The sequence below is a fragment of the Pelodiscus sinensis genome, chromosome 2 (genome assembly GCF_052426305.1).
Source record: "Pelodiscus sinensis isolate ZL-2025 chromosome 2, ASM5242630v1, whole genome shotgun sequence".
NCBI classification, from domain to species: domain Eukaryota; kingdom Metazoa; phylum Chordata; order Testudines; family Trionychidae; genus Pelodiscus; species Pelodiscus sinensis.
This window is the reverse complement of record NC_143053.1, coordinates 249,758,248-249,780,315: the sequence shown is the minus strand read 5'-3', so window position 1 is coordinate 249,780,315 and position 22,068 is coordinate 249,758,248. Positions and strand designations below refer to the sequence as shown.

General features: G+C 48.8%; 1 long non-coding RNA gene across 1 annotated transcript; it reads right to left on the bottom strand.

Annotated features, from left to right (window-relative positions):
• Window positions 1-244: 244 nt before the first annotated feature.
• Window positions 245-21,164, bottom strand: LOC142826864 (uncharacterized). Its single transcript, XR_012901133.2, has 3 exons — window positions 20,782-21,164; window positions 4,041-4,110; window positions 245-1,053 (listed from the first exon to the last, which is right to left on the bottom strand). It is a non-coding gene; the product is annotated as an uncharacterized LOC142826864 (long non-coding RNA).
• Window positions 21,165-22,068: the final 904 nt, after the last annotated feature.

The window sequence follows — 22,068 nt, the reverse complement described above, 5'->3', positions numbered from 1 at the left end:
GCTCCAGCCTCCCCTCCTGCTTATCCCCCTGTTGTCCCTGCCCCCCCCCCCACTCCTGAGGTCGCCAAGGTCCCCGGACCCGAGGCGGAACTTCCGACCGCACCACTCCAAGCCCCATCTCTGAGCCCTCCACCTCCCTCCCCCATCCAGGTTCTCAGCTCCCCTCTTCCCCAGTTACTTTTATTGAAAAACAAAATACAAAGTCATATTTTGAAAACAAAACCATTCTTTTTATTGCGATTACAGGGAAGGGGTTGTGGTGGGAAAGGCATAGGGGGGAAGGCACAGGCCTCCAGTGGGGAGGCCCGGGGAAGAGTTATTGGGGTCCTTCAGATAAACTCTCCCTGAGGGCCTCCCGGATGCGCACCCCCATCTGATGGGCCTGGTGGATGGCAGCTTTGTATGGCTGCTCAAGGGCCCTCCTTCCCTCCCAGCTGGCCTCTGCCCTCCACCCCAGTCGGAAGGCCTCCCCCTTGCTCTCCACAATGTTGTGGAGAACACAACATTCAGAGATCATCTAGAGGATGTTGTGCTCCCTCACATTGAGAAGGGTCAGGAAGCACCTGAACCATCCTTCAAGCACCCAAAGGTGCATTCCACCTGAATGCGGGCCCTGCCCAGGCGGGCATTGAATTAGTCCCTTTTGGGGTCCAGGTAGCCGGTGTATGGCTTGATGAGCTATGGCATGAGGGGTAGGCCATGTCCCCCATGATGCACAGTGGCGTCTGCACGTCCCCAACTCAAAATTCACTCTGGAGGGAACAACGTGCCAGCCTCCAGCTTCTGGTAAAGGCTGGAGTTTCTAAACCTGACAAAAATGTCTGTAAACTGTCCGTTGTGGTTGACCAGGGCCTGCAGGACTATGGAAAAATAGCCCTTTGAGTTGATATACTGGGCGGCTCAATGTTCTGGTGCTTGGATGGGGATGTGGGTTCCATCTATGGCCCCCCTGCAATTGGGGAATCCCAGGATGGCAAATCCAGCCTTGATGAGGTCCAAGTCTCCCAGGCAGATGACCCTGTTCAGCAAGATGGTGCTGATGGACCTCACCACCTGCAGAAGGAGACAAAGAAAGACACAAAACAGAGAATCAAAAGGGGGCCTGAGCCATCTGGAGGTCACCGTCTCCCTTCCTCCCCCTTCCCGAAAACACCCCAGGACAATTCCTCCCCTGCCCCCCACCCCCCCGGCCATAGGGCTGTTTGAGGGCGGGATTGCAGAACCCCCCGGAGAAGGGCTTCCCCTCCCAGCCTACCCCCTGCACCCCCACCCCCTTTCCCTAGGGTCCCCCTTTCCAGTATTCCCCACCTCTCCAGGGACTGCAGCCCAAGAGTGCCTTGCCTCCATGAGGAGGGCCCCGATGGTGGACTTCCCCACACTAAACTGGTTGCCCACAGACTGGTAGCTGTCTGGGGTGGCAAGCTTCCAGATGGCGATGGAGACCCACTTCTCCAGGGGGTGGCGGATTGCATCTGGGTGTCCCGTCCACGGAGGACATGGGCGAGCCAGGCACATAGCTCCATGAAGGTGGCTTTCCTCAACTTGACGTTCTGCAGCCACTGCTGGTCGTCCCACTGCTCCATCACCAGCAGGTCCCACCAAGGGCCTTGCTCCTGCAGCCATGCAGAAGGTCTTGCTGATGAGGTTGGTGTCAAACTCCTGCAGGACCATGACGGCAGCCTGCACAAAGTGCTGCAGAAACTGCAGCAAGGCCGTGTGGGGCCACCACATGCCTAGAGGCAGCTCCAGCTCCATAGCAAGTAGTCCCGTGGCTTCCAAAAGCTGGGCAACCAGAGCACACACTGCCAATGCTTTCCTGTCCCTTGGAGAGGTAGGTAAGCTGAGAAACGGCTGTCCAGGGGGGTCCCTTTAAGCACGCATCTTGGACAGACTTAGGCAACGGCATATGGAAGCAACTGCTGACCTAATGCCCTGCCTGGACTAGTTCTGGGTGGCCTTAAATGCGAGATAGTGTCCAATCAGTGTGGACGTTATTTTTCGAAATAGCACATTTGTATTTCATTGCACTTTTTCTGTGTGGACTCTCTCTTTCAAAATAAGCTTTTCCAGAAGACCTCTTCTGGAAAAGCTTATTCCAAAAGAAGCTTGCAGTCTAGACATAGCCACATTTAAAAATGGCCACTTTTCCTCCAGAAGCCAGCAAAGATCTCACACCCAATGACATAGCCAATTTTCCAACACAACAATTTAATTTTGTATGAAAAATCTACCATAGTCTGTTTAAAGGTGTGCCATGGCATTTTGCTATAAATAATTATAATGAAAGTTATGTCTGGGAAAATAAACTCATCAAGCTACAATTTCCTTGATTATTTTAATTGTGTTTGCTTACGGGTTCACCAATCCAGTCTGAGAATTAACAAGCTCCTACTGTACTTTGGAGACTTTATCTGAGTTGTAAAACTAAACAGCAACCAGAGCCGTAATGACAATTCATCTCATAACTGTGACTTTTCCCCCTCACCGTTTTGCCCTTTTTAACACACTTCACTTCTAACATGCACTGAGCTGGCAAAACGGTTGTCTTACTGTCTTTGCTCCAGTTCTTAAATTTCCTAGGCAATGAATTCACATGTATTTGTCGTGTTACAAAAATACAATATTTTTTTGTCAATTAATAGGAGAGAAAATCACACTATGTCCATTTGTCGACTCTTGTCTTACACTACAATGGTCTCAGGACGAGGAGAATATTCATTGTGGCTTTGTCTGCATTGGTACCCTTTTCCGGAAAAGGGATGCTAATGAGACCAGTCAGAATTGCAAATGCCGCGGGGATTTAAATATCCCCCGCGGCATTTGCATGAACATGGCTGCCGCTTTTTTCCAGCTCGGGGTTTTGCCGGAGAAAAGCGCCAGTCTAGACAGGATCTTTCGGAAAATAAACCCTTTTCCGGAAGATCCCTTATTCCTACTTGCTTTTCTCCGGCAAAACCCCAAGCCGGAAAAAAGCGGCAGCCATGTTCATGCAAATGCCGCGGGGGATATTTAAATCCCCCGCGGCATTTGCAATTCTGACTGGTCTCATTAGCATCCCTTTTCCGGAAAAGGGTGCCAATGTAGACACAGCGGCTACGTCTACACTGGCACCCTTTTCCGGAAATGCTTAAAACGGAACAGTTTTCCGTTATAAGTATTTCCGGAAACAGCGCATCTACATTGGCAGGATGCTTTTCCGGAAAAGCACTTTTCCCGGAAAAGCGTCCGTGGCCAATGTAGATGCGCTTTTCCGGAAAAAAGCCCCGATCGTCATTTTCGCAATCGGGGCTTTTTTGCGGAAAAGACTACTCGGCTGTCTACACTGGTCCTTTTCTGGAACAATTTTTCCGGAAAAGGACTTTTGCCCAAACGGGAGCAGCAGTTTTTCCAGAAAAACACTGACAATTTTACAGTAGATCGTCATTGCTTTTCCGGAAAAGCAAGCAACCAGTGTGGACAGCTGGCAAATTATTCCGGAAAAGCGGCTGCTTTTCCGGAATAAGTGGTCCAGTGTGTAGACAGCCAGCCTGTGTGTTTGTATAGCATCAAGGGTGATGTCTGTATTGGCACCTCTAGGACAGCAGTTTTCAACCTGTGGTACACAGGTGCCTGGTGGCCCACAGACTATGCCTAAGGTTTTCACAGCGGTCCGCACTGCTATTTGAAAATGTTTAGGGGTCTGCAAATGACAACCACTGCTCCAGGAGCTACCATAATACAAATAACCAAAAAAGAAATTCTTACAACAGTTTAGAGCAATCCACTGCAGTAGTAATCCATAGCAGCTAGGGCACTGGGCTTATTTTTAGAAACATTAGTCTCCTCTTCCTCATGACTGTGAACAAATAGCAAGTTCTTAGTCCCTGACTGTATTGAGGGGCATATAGACTGCCTCTAAAATACATGTTTTTAATACTCTTTCCTCCTGCAAGCTCCCCAGAAGCAGCCCAGCTAGAGGTGTGAGAGCCAGATTCTATTTTGTCTCATGCATCCACAGAAGCATTAATTAAGTTGCCAGTTGAAGAAACTTTGCTCTGTACCTAAGTTGCTCAGTCAGGGTTATTGGGGCAAACTCAGCTTGGCTTGGAAATCCAGCTGCAGCCTGAAGCCCTATTTGTAACAAAGAAAACATTTTTTTACTCATAAGATGAGCAAAGTCATTAAGGAACAGTACACATGGGACTTGACCATATCACATCTTTAGTGTTACTTCTCAGGGCAGAACTCAGCTTGGCGTCCCCTTCCCCTGCTAGCAGGAAATGAAGCTCCATCAACATTGTTTCCTCACCGTTCTTCCAGAAAATAGAGCCTTTTGCCTTTTTCTCACTTGGAGGAAGATGAGGACTCCTCCCCTCAGTCTACAGATCCAAATAACCATGTAGATGTCAGTGTAATGCCAACAGGCAGCACCAAACCTGGGACCTTTGGAAGTTGGTGTTTGAACTTCTACCACATGAGCTAAAAGCCAGCTGCCTATCAGCTAATGTTGCAGAGCAGGTTTATTATTCTCTCTGCAAGTGGTCTTGGTGCCACTACATGGGACAGTCCACCACACCCAGCAGGTGTGTGGATTACACCAGGCTGTCTACAGCCAGTAAGGGACATCTTTCTGGATGCCCCATGCCTCACTCTGCCACAAGCACCCACTTACAGAAGGTGACCTTCCAGGGACAGCTTGTACTATGGCTGCCCCTGGAGACCGTTACGCAGCATGGAGGAGATGGCAGCACAAGTTAACTGGCTGGGTTAATTTGTACTGAACTCCTCTGTGGGTTTTGGGAGGAGGCTCGGTAAGAACCCAGCCCAGCCAACCCTACAGAGCTGTAACCCCACCATGGAGGGACTTCCTGAGAGGAGCAGCTTCCAAAACAGAATCCCTGTTCTTCAGCCCCTCTGCACTGGCAATACGCAAGCCAAAGAGCTGGTGGGGACCTGCCATGGCTCAAGAGGCCCTCAGATTGAACTGTAGAGCCAGTTCTGTGTATCCAGAGTGGAAAATGGCTAGGCCAGTCTTGTGACTCTGCTGAATCTCCACCAACACCGTGGCCCACAAAGGTTCCCTCTTCCCTTGCATCCCTGCCTTAGGGAAGGATTGAAGGATGTGTCTGTCCTGGGAAGGGAAATTCCCAATACAAGCAGACACACCTGTGCTCGCTATGTGCAAGTGTGGCAGCAGGAGGGACTAGCCACACCAGGGTCTAGAGCCATGCTCGGGGCAGCTAGCCCCTCCCACTGCAGTGGCTACTCTTCTAGTTTGAGCTCCATCCAACCTACCCAAGGTATTCCAGCTGGAATCACACCTCCTGAGCACAATATTGCTCTTGCCTCCCTATCAGAAGATCCAAGCACCTTACAATCTAATGTATTATCCACACAACACCCTGGGGAGGTAGGGAAGTGCTGTTAGGCAAAAGACACAACACGGCTTGTTTAAAAAAATCACACAGGAAGTCTCCTGCAGAGGAGGAAACTGATCCCAGATTCCCCAAGTTAGCACCATAACCGCTGCACTGTCCTTCCTCTCTTGAAAAAGTACCATACCTGTCCCTTCAGGCAGCCTTGCTGAGGGGATACATTATAACTAGGCAACCGAGGTACCCTTAAAAATCTTGTTGTAGGGTTCCTCCATGTGGCTTCGAATCCCCACCTTCTTATAATTATAAGAAGCAGGAGGACATTATGTGCAAAGAGCAGCACCATCACTTTTGATTGTCTGAACCCAATAAACAGGGACCAGAGAAAAAATAATTATTTGTAAGTCACGTTATTCCTTCTCAGGGGAACCATTCTTGCCTTGCAACCTTTTGCTGATGCAGGAGAAAACAAAAAACCGCCTGAGGGGAGAAACAACCCTCGCAGCTCCTTTTTCCAACCCAGAGAAAGCTCCGAGTGAGAACAGCTGCTGAACAGAAGTCTCTCCAAATAAGGACAGTTTAAATCAGGATTCTGGCTAATTAAAAGACCATAAAGACATCATTAAAAGAATGGAGACCAAGTTATATTAAATTAGTCCACCAGCCAGCTTCCAAGCCATTGCGGTAAAGTGCAAATCATCACCTTCACCTACCATAGCCAAACCACCGACACTCTTTGAATACAGGAGCAGAAACAAGATTTCATCACTGGGTGGATTTAGATGGACGAGGTGGGGGGGAGGGGAGGGGGAGAAAGACTCTTCATTCAGATGTGAAAAGGAATCCCCCACAGGGCAAGAGAAAGCACAGGGAGGCTTTCTCCTGGAATTTCCCTCCAACAATCGTGTGGGAGGTGAGCCTCTCTAGGAAGGTGTGAAATTTAGCAGGCTGTTCACTCCCCTGGCTAATTTCTTTTCTCACACCTCACTGCTCCCCTTGTGCTGCTCTGTTCCCACAAGGCAAGGAGCCGCAATGGCCATGTGGAGTCCTCAATTAAAATGCCCTGGTGTTTGCAAATGAGCTCACAGGACTGGGCCTAGCAGTAGGCCCTATCCAAAGCCAACTGAAGTCACCATGCAGGGCAGTGGGCTTTGCCGCGGGCTTCTAGTTAGGGAGTGTGAGGTAACATAGGGAGTGTGAGGCAACAGCAGAACCGCAGGATAGTTCCACTGCTTACAAGCCGTCGATTCCTGACTTCCCGGCGCACCGTTTTCAAGGGCTGCCTTTCTATTCAATAGTCCTGAGGTGAAGTAATGGCAGACCTGTGGTGGGACCATGATTCAGAAGCCTTCTGAACAGGTGCTTGCAGAGATGAATGCTAAAAGCTGCCTCTAGATACCATGTGCCACAAAAGCAGCATTGCCACCTTTGTGCAGGTAGGACTCTGGATTTGTTCTGTCCCGACGAATAAAGAAGTGGACCAACACAGCCGTAAGTACAAAATGCAAAGCATGGCTCCCAGCAGAGATCAGCTTAGCATGGCATGTGTGGGTTTGGCCAGGGGGAAGTGCCCTTCCAGGCTATGTCTACACTGCGGATTTTTGCAGAAGAAGATATGCAAATGGAATGCTCATTTGCATATCTTGCATGCTCATTTGCATATATTCTTCCAATCCTTTTTGTGGAAGAGGTTTTGCCATTAAAAAGCCCCATATAGATGGGGCCATTTGTCGGGAAAAAAAACCCTTTTGCGCAAGATCCCTTATTCCTCAAAAATTGCGATTTACAGGATCTTGTGCAAAAGGGTTTTTTTTCCCCCAACAAATGGCCCCATCTACATGGGGCTTTTTAAAGGCAAATCCTCTTCTGCAAAAAGGATTGGAAGAAGGTATGGAAATGAGCATGCAAGATATGCAAATGAGCATACTACTTGCATATCCTCTTCTGCAAAAAACCCGCAGTGTAGACGTAGTCCCAGAGTGCACCTGGCAGAGCTACTGTTCACAGACAGTAACAGACCATAAAATGCAAGACCCATCTCTTGCTACAGATTCCTCATAACTATAGTCATAAAGAGCACCCTGGGAGGCAGGAGGAGAGAAGGAGAGGGAGCTGCTCTACCTTACAGCTGCCGCACACAGCCCAGAATAGCTGGAACATCAGTCACACACTTCCCTGCCCTCAGTATCCCCCCAGCATGCAGGGTGGTAGACTAGGGCTGTCTAGGTTGTCCTTACATCATGCCTGGGCTTGACATTTGGAATCTGCCTCCCTTTCTGCCAGAGTAGCATAAACCAGGCCAACCCCTGCTCAAGACAGCCCCTCGTCAAGACAAAAGGAAATGTGTGTGTTTGTGTATGCACACACACTTGCAGGGGCTCGCTGTCTTTCTTCCATTCCATATGTGTCTGGCTGGCAGCTTGTCAGCAAACTTCCTCCCCACCAGTGAAATGTGTTGCAAGGTAGGGACCTGCATAACAGATGCTTAAGCACCATCTGGTGTAAGTCTACCTTCCAGATGCTGCTCCTACCCATTCAGGCTGCTTTCTCCTGGTGCCTGATAGGAAGAGTTCTTAGGACAGCCCGGGGATACCTTACACTTTGCTCCCTCCACATCATCATTTATTTTTGTTTGTTCGGAGAATTTTTTTTTAAGGGATTTCATGCTGCAGAATTATTCAAGTGAATGATCCGTGGTTCAGAAATGCAGGCCCAGCCTTTGGGCAAGGCGAGTGAGGCGGTTGCATTCAGGGCCCCGCAGCCCCACACATTCAGGCCCCAGTGTTGCCCAGTGCCTGGCCCCGCCCCCCCAGTCGCTCACTCGCTGCTCTGACTGGGAGCCATGCGGCCGTGAGGCTCAGCCAAACACAGCCTGCTGCCTTGGGCCCCGCGAACTCTTTACCTGGGTCTGCAGAAATGGTCGCTGCTATAACCCATTTCCGTCTCATTCACGCTAGGTCCAACCCTGGCAAGGACAGCAGAAGACAAGCAGCGTATGCTAGCCCAGTGGTTTTCAAACTTTTTTTTCTCATGACCCAGTTGAAGAAAATTGATATCTGTGGCCCAACATAATTTGACTAGAGTGTGGGCTCCTGGGCGGAGCTGAGGATGAGAGATTTGGGATATAGGAGGGGGATCTGGCTTTGGAGGGGGTCAGGGCTGGGGCAGGAGGAGCTTACCTTGAGCGGCTCCCAGTCAGTGGTGCTGCTGAGGTGCTGAGGCAGGATTCCTGCCTCTCCTGGCACCGCAGACCGTGCTGCACCCCAGAAGCAGCCATCAGCAGGTTCTCGGCCAATGGGAGTGTGGAGCTAGTGCTCAGCCCTGTGCACTCTCCTCTCACTCCCCGAGGAGCCTGACCTGTTGACAGCTGCTTCTGGGGCGCAGCACAGTCTGCAGTGCCAGGTCAGGCAGGTAGCTGCCTTAGCACCCCCACTGGTCACCTGATCCCCCTACAGCAATGAGACCCAGTGCCCAACATTCCACGCCCCAGTACTGGGTCATGACCCGAGGTTTGAAAATCGCAGTGCTAGCCAATCAGTGGAATGGTGGGATGCTCGGAATGACTCAAAGAGACACAGTCAAGTATTTTAGGGACAACACAGAAGTTTCTTTACAAACAAAAGGGAGGGGGACCTGGAGCACAAGGATAGCCTGACTCACATGCCTTACCAGCCCTCCTATGACTTGACTGGTTTGGTGCAGCACATGATTTGTGATAATGGTCAATACCCTTGTCATATGACAGCAGATACTGACCTTGCTGGGTGCTGGTTACCCTGCATGATTATGCCTGTAACACACTCATTAAAACCCTCGGTACAGTGTTCAAAATTACCCAATGTGCATTATTTATATTACAGTAGCACTTTAGAGGTGCCAGTTGAGATCGGGGTCCATTGGGTACAAATATATCACAAGAGACAGTCCTTGCTCTAAGGGGCTCAAATGCTGTTCAGCATTTGCCCACGGTCCCTCAGGAAACCTGTGACAAAACCAGGTGCTCTTCTAAGTCTTAGATCAATACCTGAACTATGAGACCATCCAGTCTTTCTAGGGTAGATTTGAAATGATTGCCATGCTAAACATGTCACAGCCCATTGAACCGCAACTAACTGGTGCAGTCAGAAACTAGCCAGAGAGCTACGTTCGTTGAGGGTAGGCTGTGCCAGCCCTAGTGGCAGCTGGACAATGCGGGGAGCCAGGGGGGAGGGGGCGAAGGAGGCGGGGAGTGAGGGGAAACGGAAGGAAGCAGATGGGAGGATGTGTTTCTGTGGACACAGACTCCTCAGTTTGCATTCTCAGAGCTGACTTACTGCATCATGCAAAGCTACTGAACGATTCTATGTTCTATGGTCAGATATTACCTCCGATATTTCAGGGATGAAGGAACTGACTGCAGTGACAGAGCTCCATGGGAGGCACCCACTGACTTTTAGAGCTATAAGCATGCTGGGAAGACCAAAAAGTCATGGAATTCCTGAATGCTGATGGTGGGGGGGGGGGGCAACATTTGGTTTATATTAATGAAATTATGGACCAGCTCCTTAACTGACAGCAATCTGTATAACTCCTTCAGGTTTGGAGAAAGAAGCCGACACACCCCAATTGAGGAACTACATACAGTGCCTCCATAACCTTATGCCCAACCCGTGAATCAAAATGGCAAATGAAGTTGAATGATGATAAATGTAAAGCAATGCACATTGGAAAAAATAATCCCAACTGTACATACAAGACGAGGGGGACTAATTTAGCTACAACTACTCAAAAGAGAGATTTTTGGAGTCACTGTGGATAGTTTGCTGAAAACATCCACACAGTGTGCAGCAGCAGTCAAAAAAGCAAATAGAATGTTGGGAGTCATTAAAAGAGGGATAGAGAATATCTTATTGCCTCTCTATAAATCCATGGTACGCCCACATCTTGAATATAGCCTACAGATGTGGTCCTCTCATCTCAAAAAAGATATATTGGCATTGGAAAAGGTTCAGAAAAAGGCAACAAAAATTATTAGGAGTTTGGAATGGGTATCATATGAAGAGAGATTAAAAAGACTGGGACTTTTCATCTTAGAAAAGAGGAGACTAAGGGGGGATATGATAGAGGTCTATAAAATCATGACTGGCATGGAAAAAGTGAGTAAATAAAAGTTATTTACTTGTTCCCACAATATAAGAACTAGGGGTCACCAGATGAAATTAATAGGCAGCAGGTTTAAAACATACAAAAGGAATTTTTTCTTCATGCAGCGCACAGTCAACCTTTGGAACTCCTTGCCCGAGGATGTTATAAAGACTAGGACTTTAATAGGGTTCAAAAAAGAACTAGATACATTCATGGAGGTTAGGACCATCAATGGCAATTAGCCAGGCTGGGTAGGAATGCTGTCCCTACCCTCTGTTTGTCAGAGGCGGGAAATGGATGACAGGAGAGGGATCATTTGATAATTCCCTGTTCTGTTCACTCCCTCTGGGACATCTGGTATTGGCCACTGTCGGCAGACAGGATACTGGGTTAGATGGACCTTTGGTCTGACCCAGTAGGGCCATTCCTATGTCCTTATCAGTCTCATGTTCAAAAAAACAATGTATCTTAGCTAGGGATTGGTGTGTAGATTTGAATAAAACAAAAAGTGACTCAGCCATACATCCTAAATACAAACTGAGCTGGAGTGTAATCTGATATTAATGTTTTAGAGAGCATGGTTAATTAAAAAAACCACCCTCTATCATGCCGCATCACTTCCTTATCTCATCCAAAAGCAGAAGCACCAAAGTGCTGTGAGAAAAGCTGGAACGGTAGAATCGGGAAGGACCAAAAATCATGCTAGACAGCCTAATACTCTTTCTAGTATGATACTCAATACTCTTCCTAGTATCATTTCAAGGCCAAAGAGTTGTGGCTAAAGTTTTAATGAATCATCTGAATTCTTAGATTCTTCTCCAAGCTAAACCTCTCAAGCTTTTGAGGGTCACCTATCAGAAGCAATAAGCTTCTCTTGCTGCCTATCTCACTTGATGATTATGCAAATGCACGCCACTTAACACCAACCCTTCACAAAATTCTCAGAAGCCATGCTACAGACAACCTGAGGATGCTGACCTTAAATGAAAGCAGAAAAAAGTCTCTGGTTCAATGCTATCAGCAGACAACTGCAGTGAAAATTCCAACCACAAAGATCTCACCCACAGCTGGACATATCACCAAGTTGATGGAAATGATCAGGGAGAGAGATATCTTCTGAAACCCAGCCTGCAGATGAAAAAAACGTATTTGGGAAGTGACACTGCCTAATGTCTACAGAGAAGTCTGAGCACAGTAGTGTGTTGTGTTTTGAAAAAGAGGAAATAGGAGTAGGAAATGTTGATTGTTTTTAAGGTCAGAAGCCTCAACTAAAAGCAAAACAGACCCAGACGCACAAAGAAGCGTAAAGACAGTCTGAAGGTAGGAAAGGATGGTGTGGATATGCAATGAGGAGCCTGAGAAATAAAAAAAGGGCTATTCCTTGAAAACTGAGAAAGCCCAGACTGTGTAAAGACCCGTATCCACGGAAGTCAACCCTATGTGGCCAGCCAGTCAGCTTGTGTGCTTGGTGGGCTTTTACTTCTCAATGCTTTGTTCAAATCCTGGTTTTGATTTTCAATCTATGTAGGTTTATATTAATCTTTGCTTCCTCCAGCACAAATTTCACTTGGAACAGACCCAAAAAATTCCTAGCAAACCAAGGGCAAGATGGCTGTCCCCCATCTCTATTCTGGCCAAAGCTGTGTAAAACCACCAGTTTCAAATCATTGGCAAGCAGCAGCTTAAGCTGGGATGGATGAATGAGATTCTAGGCCCCAGTTTGTTCACAAACCTCAGTGAATCTTTGGAGCAATGCTTGCTTTGTAACAAACCCCCACACGAGGAGAATTTAACATGGCATCAGGTTTCTTTGTGGCCAAGCTCTCTTCCACTATTTGATCTGAGGAAGTGGGTCTGGCCCACGAAAGCTCATCACCGAATAAACCATCTTGCTAGTCTTTTAAGTGCTACATAGTCCTGTTTTTTGTTTCTGTTAAGTGGAGAGTTTGCTTCAGGATCCCAGGTTTGCCACAGACAGAGGCTGCTCCATGGGATGCTGGCACAGCCTCTGTCCACAGTGAGCCCGGACCCCCTGCGGACAGGGTCTGTTTCATGGCAGCCGCCCCCCACATGCTATTGCCTCTGATAGAGGCAGCAGTGCGCGGGTGAAAGACGGGCAGGTGGATCTGGTGCTCATGGGGAGCTTGCTTAAAACCAGCTCCTCATTGACACCAGCTCCTGCCTCTCTCCCACTTTTGCTGCCTCTGTATCAGAGGCAGCAAGAGGAGGCTGTGCGTAGTTGACAGGATTAACCAATAAATCCACACTTATTGGTTAATCGTGAGGTTGTCTACATGTTGACATCCCTACTTAAAACCGGACAGGACTCCAACTGAGGCCTCAGCAGTGTTGGGCAGAGCAGGACAGTTACCTCCCATGTCTTGTTGCTATTAGTACATCCAGAATGTGTGTCTTTTTTTGCAACAGCATCATATTGTTGACTCAGACGCAATCGTTATTGCTGGGGATAAGGCCATCTCCTTTCTTAATTTGTTGAGTTGCTTTGCCTTGTTGGAAACTGTGGGTCTAATTCTGACTTCTCTTCTTCTGGGCTGGAATGGTGTTTTCCTTTGTATTTGTACAGCACCTTGCACATCAAGGACCTGCGCTTAATTGGGGTCTCCAAGGGAAATGTAAACAGGATGATAATCTTACACTAGTTTTACATTACTGTAACCCAGTGGATTTCCATGGTGTTTGCCCTGATATATACCAGTTTAAGCAAGAACAGACTCAGGCCCATAGACTTTCTAGCATCCACTCCAAAAGGGGGTAGTTTACGGTGATCAGAACTGATTAGCCAATTTGAAATGCAAAAAGCCGCAAAAGCGCCAAGTTTAATCATTTCACTTAGAGGAAATAGCTCATCAATTTGTAATGCAAATCCACTTAAATCAACCCTGGAACCAAAGCTCAGGACAGCTTTCTCCAGGAAAACAACAGGGAAGAAATTCCCACACGCAACCTTAGCAGCTGCCACTAGCTTTGGAGATAAATTAACACTCCATAATACAAGAGGCATTATGGGGATATAATGTCAAAGTGCCATCAGGGGACAGCAAACTATTTTAATAGGAAAAATTTTAAAACCCACCAACTAGCTTTATTAATGTAATATACAAGGTCACGGCACAGCATGATGTAGCCTTTAGCCTATTTTGTATAATTCCATGAGGCTGGAACCTGGATTTCTACACCACCATCTCGGCTACAGCCATGACTGGCGTGAGACGTTGCATCTCGTCAACCCCATAACGGCAAATTGCATTTAATGCTCTGCCATTGGGAGCTGCTGGTTTGTGCCTGCTTCCCAGCACAGAAGTGCCAAACTCCTTCTGAGGAGCCAGCCGGATTCCATGTTTAATTATGGTTGTGGGTGGGGGTATGAATTCAAGCTGGCATAATCCCTTGGATGCACAGTGAAAGCCCTGCTGCTGTCGGTGGGAGGTTAGCACAGAGATCAAAGGGGCAATGCCGCCTTGATGTAGTGACTAAACTCTTACTAATCCCTGTATTTCCTTCTTTGCAGCAACTCTCAATTCAGAGTTTTCCTCCCACTCTCTGCCTCAGTCCAGCCACTGGCACAATCAGCAGTAGAAAAGTGAACACTAGGCACTGGGATCAGAACTGGCCTTTATAGCTAATGCCTCGATGTTTCAGGCTGTCTGCAAACTCAGACAGACACCATGATCTGATCCCAGGGGCTACATGTTTGAGACTCCTGCTTTTCAAGTGCAGTGCTTGGTCACCATCAGGGCAGCTAATCGTAGGCCTGATTCTCTGCAGTCTTGCCACTCTCACCTGTGCAAAGTGGATGTAAAAAATGCTGCCAGATGAACACGGTAGCCTCTTGTGCTTGCTGTGCAGTCACCAATGGCTGCCCAAGGTGGGAAAGAACAGAGAATGGGGCTCCAGAACTAGATCGGATGCTCCTCTCACACGAGGATACATTAAACCACAAGTATTTGCAAAGGCCAAATGGAGTTACCCCAATGCAAAACTGGTGAGAATAATCACATTTGGCTCTTGCATACTGTGCGTGTTTCACCCATTGTTCTCAAAACCCATCTTTCAAAGAGCAGTGAGTGTCACAACCCCACTTTACACATGGGGAAACTGAGGAACAGCCGGGTGAAACAGTTTACCTGCAGTCACAGCGCAGATCAAGGGTGGAGCCAGGGATAGAAGCCAGGTCACCTAACACACAGTGTAAGGGCCACACTGCCTTGCTTGAAGAGAATGGGTTTCAAAGGGCTTCCACTCATGCACCAAATTGAGGAGCGTGAGTTTTATACTTGAGTCAAGGGACGCTGCTGAGTGCTTAGCGCCTCTGAAAATCAGGCCAGTTACCCAGGTGCCTCAGTACGGATTGAGATGCCTACATTTAGGCACCCATGCTCAAACATTTTGTCTTAAGTGAAGCTGTTCTCAGGAAGTCTGTGACGGGGACAGAAATAGATCAGAGAGAGTTTGGTTCCCGTACCTTCACCACAAGCCTGTCCTTCCCCCTTTCCCTATGTCTCTCACATCCTTTTTTGCAGCCCCCCCAGAGGTGGGAGGGTCCATAAATCTCTCCCTCCCCGCGCCTGGTCTGGGTCACGAGCATGGATATGAAGGGGCCAGCAGGATTTGTGGAATCAGGATGGGGAGCAAGAAGGTAGAATGAGGCTTTGCTTGGCTCCCTCCTGCTCCAAGCACAGCCAGTAGCAGTGGAAAGTGTGCTGGGCCTTGTAAATACAGGAGCTGCAGAGGCTTATTTCCCCTGGGAATAGGGTGACCACATAGCAAGTGAAAAAGATCGGGATGGGCAGTGATTGGCAATAGGTGTCCATGTAAGAAAAAAAGCCCAAACTATTGGGCTTGTCCCTATAAAATCAGGATATCTGGTCACTCTATCCTGGGAGCAAGTGCGGAGTAAAGAAGGAATTGTAACTCAAGCCAGCTCTACACTAGACCTGGATGGTTGGCTTAAGGCAGGGGTGTTCAAACTTTTTTCAAAGAGGGCCAGATTTGATGAAGTGAACATGTGTGAGGGCCGACCATTTTGCCTGACATTCTTTGAACCATTAAAATTAAATGCAAATTAACTATTTTATGCAAAGTTTATTGCAAACGGCAAACGACATAACACCAACTATACATGTTGTGTCCAAATATATTTATAACTGATTTAGACCAACTGACATTAACTGAGATTTTACAATGTATTCATCTCAATTGAAAAAAAAACTTGCCTACACTAATGTGAAGGGTGAAACTGAGATCTGGACTGCAGTACATAGGCTAGGTCTGGTTCAAAGGCAGTCCCTGATCTCAGCAGCTGCGGAGTCCGTCCCTGCACTCTCAGCCCCAAGGTAGAGGGCTTGCAGGGTCAGAGGCGGGTGGAGAGCGCAGGGCACGCTGGCCTCACGGCGGCCCAGGGGCAGGGCAAACCCGTAGCCAAGCGGGGGAGCGGGGCTGCGGACGTGCCCTACATGGTGGACTTTAGGACCGCAGTGGCCGCCATGGATGGCGGCGGCGCGGCTGGAAGCGGCGCCAGTCAGAGGAGCGCCGGGGAGCCAGGAGAGGGGGAGGAAGCGGGGGCTGTCCCTGCACTCTCAGCCCCAAAGCGGAGTGCAGGGGCAGGGTTTGGGACCACGGCGGAGGCGGTGGCGGCCCGAAGCGGCGCGCTGAGCGCGCCAGTTAAAAAAAGCACCGGGGAGCCGGGAGAAGCGGGGGGCCGTATTAAATCCGACCGCGGGCCGCATTTGGCCCGCGGGCCGGACTTTGGACATTCCTGGCTTAAGGTCACTCCAGCAATGTAGAATATGTAGCTGGAGTAGGCTTACCTTAAGCTGAGCTTGGCAGCATCCACTCAGCGGGAGGCCGATGGAAGCAAACGCTCCCTTTGGCTTCCCTTACTCATTGTGACTGCCAGCTGGAGCTGCCCTCAGTGTTCGATTTACGGGTCTATACTAGACCTGCTAAATCAAATGCCAAGACGTCGATCTCCGATGTGGTGAGCGCAGACATGCCCTCAGGGATTTTAAAGTATATCAGTGCAGCTACACAGCAGCCCTCCCTGAGGACTGTCAGGTCCCAATCTTGCCACCAGTTCCAGTCAGACAGGAGACCAAAGTCACTTCTTCATACTTCGGAACAAGCCTCCCCTTTAAAGTGGCACATGGAGAAAGATACCGTTGAGGACACAAACCTCTATTCTCCTTCAGCTTGAGGGCAGTTTAGGTGGGGAGGGGAGAAATCTGCATGTATTTATACAATATCTGATATTGCCCAGCTAACGAATGCTATGTGGGATAAATGCATTTAGAAGGCAATATCTGAAAAAGCCATTACGTTGCAGGAAAACAACCCCAACCATTATCCATCTCTATGTGCCTGAGGAAATAATTTAAGACAGACAGTATTCCCAAAGAGTTAAATCAGTCAGAGCACATTGCAAGATGGTGCTTAAGTCATTTTAATAGATAATGGCTAGGTCACATCGTGAGGCTGGGTTTTCATGATGCCATCCAACAATCTATAATTTAATGTTTAAAATGCAACCTTGGCAATACAATTAATAGCATTTTATTAGCCTTCAGAGGCTTCATGTAACTACTTAGAGCCATATAACCCCATCCGGTATCACAGTGCCATATAAATTCATCCAGCAAGATAAACTTTTAGGTCTGCACTCACAGGCATTGGAAATCTGCAGAGCCAGCAGAAAGTAAATGGCTTTCACGTTTGATAGAATATCACTTTGTAGGCTCACACCTGTGACTCCTCTGCTGAGAAATGTGATGGTGCCAAGACCTTGGAGGAGAGACTAGTACAGGACATGCCAAGTAAGTTGGCTTAAATCATCCTCCCTCTCTATCTCTCTCCCCTCTTCCTATCCTGGCACCAGTAATCATGGCTCACTAGAGCATCCTACTCGTGGGATAAAATGTATGTCGGCTCAGGCTCTGCAATCAGTCTGTGAAAAGCACAGTATGTCAGACACAGGGCCTATTCCCTGACTGTGGAATTAATTCCCCTAGGAATGTCGGACCATCCAAAACCTTGCCACCACCCACTCTATGTGCCAGGTACATTTCTTTGACTGGGCCACCTGCAATGTGCACAAGTAGTGACAGCTCTACATCTTTTAAAAAGTTCCAAAACAAGGCACTGCCCTGCACACATTTCTCCTCCAGGAAAGAAAATGAGTGAACAAGCAGGTGCCACGTTACTAATGTTACTTAATGTGTCACTGGACAGAGCTCAGTTATGAAAGGGGTAGATCACAGTAAAACAGCCTAAATAGCATAAGATAAGCCGTCTCTGCTCAGACATCTACAAATCCCTCCCTTCTTGCACAGGTTATGTCTAAGGTGAGCCAGACTTCCTTTACTCTGGTAAAAAGTCTCAGAGGGGTAGCCATGTTACTCTGTAACTTTAAAAACAATGAGTAGCCTTGTGACACATGAGCGGCTAACACAAATATATAGGACAGGGTGGGCAAGAGGCTGCCTCGTGGGAACCCTTCCATAGAGAGCAGCTCACACATTTTAAAAAGCCAGCTGCTCTCTGTTCTGGATGGCTGGGGAGGAAGGAGGGAGTCTTTGCATGCTCCCCCGCCCAACAAAATCTCTCAGCTTCCATTGGCTAGTTTCCAGCCAATAGGAGCTAAGAAATTTTGCTGGGGGCAGGGCAGTGTGGGAAGCCTTCTCCTTCCCTTTCCGCACCATGCCCGGAGCGGAGCCACATGGAGCAGCAAGTAGTCTGCAACAGACATTCTGTCTCATGTTTCTGCAGGGCTGCTGGCTGGGAGCTACCTAGGTAAGCGCATCTCAGCCAGAGCCCGCCTCTGGTACCCTACTCCCTCTCTCCCCTCTGACTACCTGCCTCAGGCCACCACCCAAACCTTCTGTACCTCTTTCCCCCCCTTCTCCCAGGTCACAACTCCCTCCCAGTCCCTGCTCCCCCTCCTACATCCCGCCCAAAGACCAGAATTCTCTCTTGCACCCATACTCCCTCCCTGATCCTGCACCCATTCTCTTGCCCCAGGCCACCACTCAAAGCCTCTGCACCCCCTTCACAACTCCCTCCCGGAACTTGCACCCCCTCCAAGAGCCCCTCCCCCAGGACAGAATCCTCTCCTGCACCCATACCCCTTCCTGGACTCTGCACCCCAAGCCTCTGCCTCAGATCCCAGCCTCCTCCTTCACCTAAACTCCCTCTCAGATCCCTCACCCTCTCCTGCACCCCAGTCCCCTACCCCACGCTCCCTTCTGCCAGACAGCACACCCCCTCCATAGAAGTGCGGCCCATGACCACTTGTCAAAATTTTGGCATGTGTCCCCCCCCCCATTACAAATATTGCCTGTCCTGATATAGGATCATGAGCTTTCATGGGTAAAACCCACTTCATCAGATGAGTTGGAATGGAAATAACAGAATCCAAGATATACATAACAGCAAAAGCAGTTACCTGTCAATTGTAGGACCCATGTTTATGAAACTAATTAAATGGGCTGGATGTGTCCCATTCATAGCTTTTGAAGTGAAAATGCAAATGTCAAAGGCAGGGGAAATTGGCTTTGTAGTCCGTTAACCAATTAATATCTTCATTCAAGCCCAGGTTGACAGTGTCAAATTTGTAAATGAATTTCAGTCCAGCTTTTGCTTTAACATTCTCATTTTATTCTGGTAAATGTTCCTTTTGTGACCACCCCCTCCTTGCCACTTGTGTGTTTTGTCCACCTGCCGCCTCCTCTCGGATACCTAGTGTATAAACTCTCTTACATTATGTGCCTGGAATACTGGGGCCCTGGTCTTTGATTGGGGTTCCTACCTGCTGCCATAATAAGTAATGTTTCAGTGCTTTTTGCTTTGCTCGCAAACCAGTAACAAAGAATAGGCACCTCAGTCGGGCTCTGTTACTATTATTTAACATATGTGCACAGAGCCAGTGGGGTGTGAGAAGTGGCAGAGAGAGATTACATGAGTCTTACACCAGTCTGACTCAGCTGGGCCCATGGTAACAGGCAGAAGAGTCTGAGGTAATTGTGAGAAAGCTGTGTTCCAAGGGTCTGGATCCAAAGGCCATTCATTCAAGTTAGGGGGGTTCTTTCCATTGACTGAACTGGGCTATCAATCAGGCCTGTAACCCCTAAACCAGGGGTGAAGAACCTGAGGCCTGGAGGCCAAATGTGGCCCCCAGTCTGCCTGGATCCGGACCCTGAGGCTCAGGGCTCTTCCCAGCACTAGAGAGCTTCACTGGCACTCCAGCTCCCCTGTTGCTCCACCGCAGGGCTGGAGCACACAAAATCTACTAGGCTGGGTCCCCCCAGGCTCTGGTGTGTGAGGAGAATGTGGGGAGCGTCCTTCTCCTTCTCAGTCGGGGGCCACATCCGTGAGCATTGTTCTTTGGGTTTTTGGGGTTTTCTTTTCCTTGCTTCTCACTTGTGTGCGGCCCCCGATTGATTTTTCGGTGGGTCAGTGTCCCCCGACCCTAAAAAGGTTCCTCGCCCCTGCTCTAAGCCATAACCAAGCTGCCTGGGCTTCAGGTTTCTTTATAACTTGCATCTCAGCGCAGTGTGTCTGCAGAGCTTTGAGGAGAATCGGTTCCAGTTGTGTGTGAAGCGGTGCACCCTGGGCCCATGTGAAATTGGTGAAGAACTTGAATGAAATGTCTGGAGATGCGCTCAGTTTGGGCTTTGATTTTGGAGGAGGGGGCATTTAATTCAGCTCAAACAGCTTAAGCGGTGCAAAGCTTCCGGGACACAGATCACAAGAGAGAGCAGCCTTATTTGATGCCTTGTGAAAGGAAATGGCTGAGCTTTCCCACAGTTCAGCAGCCTCAGCACCTAGAGGCCTCAAGCAGGGCCCCTTTATGCTCGGTGCCATACCTACATACAGAAAGGACAATACTTGCCCTGCAGCACATACAATCTATATAAACCAGGTAGGCAAAGGCTGTGAGAAAAGTAGCATTAACCACGTTGGACAGATAAGGATGCAGAGATTAGGTGACTTGCCCTTGATCACAGAGGAAGTCTGTGGCGGAGTTAAGATTACAACCCAGAATTCTTGAGTCTTCATCTGGTGCCTCAACCACAAGATCATCTGTTCTTCTCTTAAGTCACCTATTCCTACTACCATTGACGTCAGTGGCACAGGATCAGCCTGACTGCTTGACCACTGGCTTCATATCTGGACACCCTGCCGCCCAGCACACAACCCCTTGCTTCCTAGCAGCAATAATGAGCTGTCAAATCCACAAAGGAAGAAAAAACAAAACACCAAAACAAGGCCCAGCGCTGTCAACACTTACAGTTTGACCTCAAGTCTCTCCATATGTTTTCCTTAAAGCCCCAGGGTTATTGAGTTCTTTCGTCTGGCAGTAGTACAGTGCAGACATCCATGCTGTCTGACCTTAACCCACTGCAACATGCAAAGTCATTGGTGCAAACAGAGTAAGGAAACGTGTGCACTGAGCTGTGGCCCTTGCGAGTCCAGAAATGAAGAGGCTAGTTGAGAAGTGACTAGCGGCTGTAACTCTGAATTTCCTGACTGTGATGGGTGTAGGATGACTTACTAGCATTTTTTGGACCTAGATTTGTGTGTGAGGGCACATGCTCGCATGCTGTTGTCTTGGAGCTTATGAATATGCACATGACCCTGAGGGCACAGGCTCCTGAATAGATTTACTGAACACCCGAGTCTGAGACGTTTGTCTTTCAGCATGACTGGGAGGAGTCAGCAAGCAGAGTTCTAGGTTAGCTCCCCAAGAAGCTGGACGACCCTAGAGATATGAAAAAGCAGAGGCGTCCATAAGAAGCAGTGGGAAGAAAGATAATTGCAGCAGAGGTAACAAGTGAAAAGCTCAGGGCAGACCGCACTTTGAGGAGAGGAGTCAGGAGGAGTTAATAGACTAAATACATGCATCTGACGAAGTGGGTCTTTGCCCACGAAAGCTTATGCTCCAACACTTCGGTTAGTCTATAACAGGGGCAGATGACCGTTTTGTGGGGCCCCGGGCAGCATAATTCCGCGGGGGCCCCCCCTTTGCCATGGCGCATGCATGGGGCTTTCTGAAGCGCGGGGCCCGGGGCAGCCGCCCCATTTGCCCTGCCCTATATCCGCCCCTGGTCTATAAGGTGCCACAGGACTCCTTGCCACTAAATCTACCCTGTGAGCCACCAGACTTACCCAGCACCTGCACCACAGCAAGAACATGGCTGCTCTTCGACGTGGGCAACTAGTGGGGAAAAAGCCTTCGGAGGGACCCTTCCTTGTTCCCAAGCTCAGATGCTGGGAGAACCCCTCCCCTGCCCTTCAAGTATTCTCCCCGTCTTCCCTTTCTCTCCCGCAGGAATCATCCCTGGAGAGGCTGGTGCGGAAGCCCCCACATTCTGAGCAGATGGCAGCACTGGTGGTTTCTCACGAGGGTGTCCCCTGCTGAAGTTAAGGGTGAACCAGGGCAGGATCCTCCCTAGCTAGACCGAGTTCCTATCTTGTGAGGTACTGAACCTCCCCAGCTCTCACGGACTCGGGGGGAGTCACAGGGCACCCCCAGCCTGGCCACCAGCATTGCTTGGCGCACAGTCATCGTTCCCCG